Raw genomic sequence first — 7,051 nt, 5'->3', positions numbered from 1 at the left:
CTGCAGACAACGGACAAAGTTGAACATGAAAGCTCACTTGAGCTTCCAGCTCAGGTGAGCTAAAAACTACAAAAAAAGGATTTAAAATATATAATGAGAAAAATTCGACAAATATTTATGAATACAAGATTAAAAATATAAAAGATAAACATGTAGCAGATTTAGTTACAAGCTTTTAAATAATATATTATGGAATAATGTATATGTGAATAAATGGGAAAAGATACATTAAATCAATATGTACACTATAAACAAATAGAAAATATAAAGCATTAGCTTTTTTATTTTGACAATGTTAAAAACATTTGGAATGCTGTTCGTATTTTTTTGTCGTTTAAAATACAGTCGAGACATATTGTTGCTGGTTTCTTTTTTAAAGAACACGATAGAACCAAATCTCTACATCTACTTATTACTTATGTAGCTTATAGAATTGACAAACAAATTGTAGATTAAATTCTACGAGTTAAAAAATTTACTTGTTTTTATGCTCCAGTTTTATGTTTTTTTAAATGCAAATATTAAGTGCCATTTTTTGTTTTGAAAATTTGTCAAAGATAATGTGATATGTATTGTTATCATATTGTAAAATATTCTATTATCAAAAACTACTGTAGAGAGACATGTCATAAAAGGGAGGATATGGGCTGTGAACAGCGTGAAAGTAAGAATTTAACCTTGAGTTAATATCAGTTATAACAAACTAACATACTTTTGAGTATGTTTGTAATAATACGAAAAAAACACTATTTCCTTTTGTTTCAGAATGATCACTTAATTCTAGTTGTAACACCTTTTTATTTTTAACACAAAAAGGTTTATTCTCTATAGTTAGAGTTGTTGCGATTTGAAACGAATTTGAAATATGAGTAGTTGATATTTGAAAAGACGTTTAAGTGTTGTGTCTGGAGCAGAATAAAATTGATCAATAAAAATGGAATTGTTTAACCTCTGTGGAGGAGAAACATAGCACGTTTAGATTAAGAAAAATCAACAAAACAATAAAAAATATTAAGGGTGCAAAAAAGATTCTCAAAGAGTTTTTTGAGAATGAAAAATTTTAAGAATTGGACTGTGTAAAATTTTAAAAATGTAAAATACGTTAACATGGAATTTCATAGATCACTGCTTTGAAATAAAATGTATTACTGAATTGTCCTTGAAAACAAAACACTTTGCATTATGACTATAAAATTAATCAACCTTGTATACTCGTATTTTTTCTAATCAGTCATTTATAATCTTAAAAGTAACGTAACATTTTTTTTTCAAAGTTCTTTTAATAATTTAAATTTACTAACAACAACGTTTGACGTAAGTGTTTTCATTGATCGTGTTTGAAAAATCAATTTACATGTAGATAAAACATGCAATTGTCTTTTTTACAAAACATGCTGTCGGCTTCTGTTTCTGGTGTTCATCGTAAAATAATAAACCAAAGTTCTAACCATCTTGGTGATTATTGTTGTGATCGTCAACTCATGTTGAAACCAAATAAAAAAAAAACCCAAGATATTGTAACATTGTTGCCGGCAAAAATATAATGTAAACATAATATATAAATACAATGTTTTTCTGCTTTAATATCGGAATTATGGAAAACACCAAGGAACTAGTTGAAAGACCGCCGATGGAATCCAAATAACAAGATTGCGTTCAATGGAAATACAAAAAAAAAAAAAATGCCTACTGAATCAGTACGGAAAATATCCAAAACACATAGACGTTTTTAAAAAAATAGATAAAAAATGATATCTATAATTCAGTTCAATTCGTCATTGTTTGTCTATTTATGGTTCTTCATGTTTTAGCAAACGCGTTCATTTTAAGTCTTAACCTACTTAAAATGTTACAAATGAAATTAATAACACACGATATATTTTTAACGCAAAAAAGGACTTAAAAGCCATGGCCAGTGAAAATTATTAAAAAAAAGGAATCAAAACACATGCCGTTTAGATCTTGTTCAATATTCGACAGGCATATCTGATATTTGGATTCGCAAATTGATTTAACGTGTCCAATAAAATTTCCATGACGTTCTTTTTCACATTTAAGGTAAGAAATGTATATTTATTCATGATAATTTTTTTTCAAAATAGAAATGTATATACAAATAAATCAATAATAATAGTTTGTCAAAATCATTAGGTTGCAAAACTCGATGATATTCAACTTGTGTGATGCATATATACGTTATGAAGTAAAAAGTTAGATGTCCGTTTTTCTAAGCAGTACACGTTTTATTCGTTAACTCAAAGATTCAAATCTTCCCTTAATTTTGTAACACTCGTTTCCATCGTATTAATCTGCGTTACCAGGCGAAGGAGCCCTTTTCGGTTTGCTAGAATTTCATTGCGTTTTTCCGAGATCTGATGTAATCGTTCATTTAGTGCCTCTGCATCTTGAAGAAGTTCCTTTGTAACTCTTTCAACCATTAATCTGATGTTTGATCCACATTGTTTTTCAAGAAGAGTGTGCATTCTTTCTGGGACCGACTTTATGCATTTGTAATATTCATCGTCTATTTCTTTTGTTGTTTTAACTACTAAGCCAAAAAAAGAGCTTACTGCAAAGACAATAGTTCCAATAATTGCTGCAGGAATACCAAAGCCAAAGGCTAACGCAACAATCCAGACTGGAGAAGTAAGTAAGCCTAGCTGAATAAGAAAGGTTGATGATTCGGTTTCCTCAACGTCCGGATTCAATCGTGCCCATTTATTTTCCATTACTTCAAGACTTGATTTTATTTTTTGGCGAAATTCTCTAATTTCTTCTGATATTTCCTTAAACTTCTTTAAAACACCTTCAGATTTTAAAAATTCAACAACATACAAATCGACCCTAGCCCGTATTTCTTTTTCAAAATTCGTTTTATTCCAGTCGACCTCTGCAATTGGTTTTCGACCTTTTGGGTTCAATACGTCGTATTTCCCTGCCGATGTTGACATGGATCTTTCACATTCTTGAACTACGGCTTTGATTGTGTCATTGGTTTTCGCGATGTGGTCTCCTCTAAACTAAATTTAAAAACCATATATATATATATATATATATATATATATATATATATATATATATATATATATATATATATATATATATACAAACCTCAAATGTTGCAAAATTCTTAGGTCTTTAGCTTTTTTAAACATCGAATCCAGTACCTTTTGGAAATTCGCAAACGTTTTTGTTGATGCGTTGTTTTTTCTTTTAGAAACCTAAATATTATAGATGAAACAAACAATACAATGTAAGTATCGAATGTTTATATTTTAAGAATCAATAATTTGTCAAAGAACTATATATGATATTAGTCAAATTTGGCCCCCATAATTCGGTAATTTTAAAGTGATTCAGTTACATTCATCTGTTGTGTTATTTTATAAAAGAGTTGACCTAAAATATGTTTTTCACCTATTTATTTGATTTATATACACTCACTAGCAGTATATGATGTCAGAAGTGACGCTATTTTAATAATTCAATCAAAATCAGTCAACAATTGACATTTTTCTAATCTTTTTTCGAATTGGAAATATAGAGCGACTTTTTGAGCAAGAACGAACTTTTTGTCACTTATAAATTCTTAAGAGATACATCTTTGGTGAAAATATTTTGTTTGTTCAAGCAGTCGCTCACTGTTTCCTTAAAGAAAAACTGCTTCAAAACAAGCCGTTTTATGCTAAAAATGCGAAAATGGCGGGAAAAGGTAAACTTTATGATGTCATACTATTAAATTGTGGGCACTAAAATCAAAAAGAAAATTATGAAAAAACTTCAAATGAATATTTGTTCAAATAAACAAAGAATTACAGTAAAATGACAACGTTCATTTATGGGAGCCATTTTAGGCTCAAACCATATATAGTCCTTTGCAAATTAATAACAGATATGCATTAAAACAAGAGGCATATTGGCCATATCGCATACCACATACCAATAGCCGTACTAAAAAAAGCTCTATGGAGTTGTATACAAAACATTTAGATAATGTAATAAGATAGATCCCGTATAAAAATATTCTAATGATGATTTTCTTACATAAAAAAAAATATTTAGCTATCAACTGTCAAATTCATACCTGATTGTATTTAACCGTATATAAAAAATCCACTTTAAGGAAAATTAAACTAAGCAAAAAACCTTTCTAAACTTAAAGTTTTCTTGACTGATATGCATATACATTAATATGTTTAAATGTTGAAAAAAGGGCGATTAGCATACCTTTTTCTTACTTGTCTATAGAATTACATTAGAAAAAAAATGAACAAGGCCTGTTGGTATGGGAATTGTGCTGACATCTTTTACATTTAAGGATAAAAATGATAATATATCTCGAACTGGGTTGTTTCTGCAAAAACTGACTTAAACTTGTCAAATCTTAAAAAAAAGACTAATACATGTAGATATGAAGTTTTACGTGTTGATTTGTAAGTATATGAAGCATATAAGAGTAGAACAAATCCTTATTAATCACATGTTTACTGTACTGTATATCTAATAAATCCAAAAGAAAATTCTATTAATTAATTAATTTGATATGAATTAAAGCGTCGTACGACATAACATCGGGTGTTTAAATCTTACAGTATAATGTTCAATTCTGTGAAAACAACTTAGAGGTATCTTAGTAGTATTATTTTTTAACAGCTTGCGAATGCATATCATTAACCGACCGGTATGGTTCCTACATTTTTGTGCTAACATCCTTTGTTCAAGATCATGGGAAACAAGCATGGCTACCAATTGGCAGGGTCATATAGTTTCGTTGTTTGTTTAAGGTCTTCCGTTGGAACTTATCGTGATTGTAATGTTTCTTCTTCTTATTTTCCCCCCTTTTTTTGGTCCGCAATATTTCACAAAGATGGCTCGATAGATTTTCTTGAAATTTTCAGGACTGATAGAGAACAATAATATCTCCAGGCGTTTTTATTTTTCATTTTTTTCAAAATTCACTTCCTGTCGTCCGTTTCCTGTCCCGCGGCAAACAGTTTTGGACAATGAGATCTCAGAAACGATGAAGACTTGAACATTCAAACTTTGAGGGATGATAGACCTATATGTTTTTAGGCATTCAATTTATTTCACAGAGAATAAAAATATCAGTATAAATGCTTACATATATCATTTATCCGATGTTAACTAAACAAAAAAATATGTACTTCCGGTGAGATATATCAAATATCTCAGGTAGCCTTTTTTAAAACAAATGTTTGAACCGAGAGATCTCAGAAACTGTAAGTGATCAAGACACGAAACTTACACGGATGATAGACATTTGATAGAAAATGCGTTAAATTGTTTTCATTTTGTCAACCGTCACTTCCGGTCCACACCGGAAGAATTCAAACAAATCAAGTTGTTTAAAAGTTAAACTGTTTTACATTGACAACTTTAGATAAATTGATTGATAATTAAGTCTTTTTGTCTAATGTTTAAAGAAAAACTAACTCATTTTCATTGAGCACTTCCATTTGTCTGTTTCAAAGTGACATTGAGATCTCAAAACCAATAATGACGTGAGCATCCAGACTTTGTGGGATGATAGACCTATAGTTGTAGATGTGTTTAAATTATTTTGGGTTTTTTTTTCGTCGTAGCTTCCGGTCGGCACCGGAAGCACTTCAAAATTTATTTTTTTACGCATTTTTTAAATTTAACACAGAACTTAAATATAAGTTTAAAAGCTTACATATGTCATCTGTCCGATAATTGATAAACAAAAAAATTACTTCCGGTGAGATATCTCAAATATTTCAGGTAAGTTTTTTCAAAACAAATATTGTAACAGCGAGATATCTTAAACTGTAAGTGACCAAGACACGAAACTTACAGGGATGATATACATTTAAAAGAAGATATGTTTATCCGCTTTCATTTTGTCAACCGTCACCTCTGGTCCCAACCAGAAGTATATAACAAATCAAGTTGTTTAAAAGTTTAACTGTTTTTATTTGACAACTTTATATAAATTGATAGACAATTAAGTTCTGTTGGGTAATGTTTAAGAAATACTAACTTTCATTTTCATTGAGCACATTTGTTTGTCCGTTTCCTGTCCCGAGGCAAAACAACATTGAACCTTTCAGTTCTCAAAAACAATAATGACTTAAACATTCAAACTTTGTAGGATGATAGACCTACGTACAAAGATGTGTTTACATTATTTTGCTTTGTTTGGCGTAACTTCCGGTCGTCACTGGAAGCACTTCAAAAATTATTTTTTTCTTATTTTATTTATTTTAAATAGAATGAAAATATCAGTATAAAATCTTATATGTGTCATCTATACGATGTTAAAAAATTTCTAATTCCGGTGAGATATCTCAAATAGCTTTCCTTTTTACAAATTTGATGCCCACGAGATTTTAGTCACTGTAAGTGATTGCGACACTAAGCTTTTATGAATAATATACATTTGATAGAAGATGTGTTTAAAGGGATTTATTTTGTCAACCGTCACTTCTGGTTTTCACCGGAAGGGTTCAAACAAACCATGATTTTAACACGTTTAACTGACTATCTTAAGTGTTTCATCTAGCATAATAAACAGTGATGTCGATCATATTCCTTCCAATGATACTATTGCTGGAGGGTTAAGAAACTTGTTTATGGTGTCTGTTGGAGCAAGAGTGATGCTTACGAGGAATATTAAAACTGAAAATGGTTTAACTAATGGACCTATTGGAACAATTGTGAATATTATTTTTACAAGTAAGAATGATAAGCTATCATGTATATATGTGAAATTTGATGATCCTTAAATTTGAAGAGTAATGATGAAACAAGAATTCTCTCTTCATAGTCCAGTTGCAATAGAGCGATATGAGCATAAGTTTGGTTATAGAGGTAGATATGTTGTACGTTTACAGTTTCCTTTTATGTTATTTTGGGCGTGCACAATTCACAAAGTCGAAAAAACTTCTTTGAACTCGACAGTTATTGATTTAGGTATTACTGTGTTTGAATTTGGTATGGCATACGTTGCATTAAGCAGGGTAACTTCTAGCACAGGCTTGATTTTGATCAACTTTGATCCACCAAGGAT

This window comes from Crassostrea angulata, chromosome 2 (genome assembly GCF_025612915.1).
Source record: "Crassostrea angulata isolate pt1a10 chromosome 2, ASM2561291v2, whole genome shotgun sequence".
In the NCBI taxonomy this organism is placed as follows: Eukaryota; Metazoa; Mollusca; class Bivalvia; order Ostreida; family Ostreidae; genus Magallana; species Magallana angulata.
The sequence above is the reverse complement of the archived record's forward strand: the minus strand, read 5'-3'. Positions refer to the sequence as shown.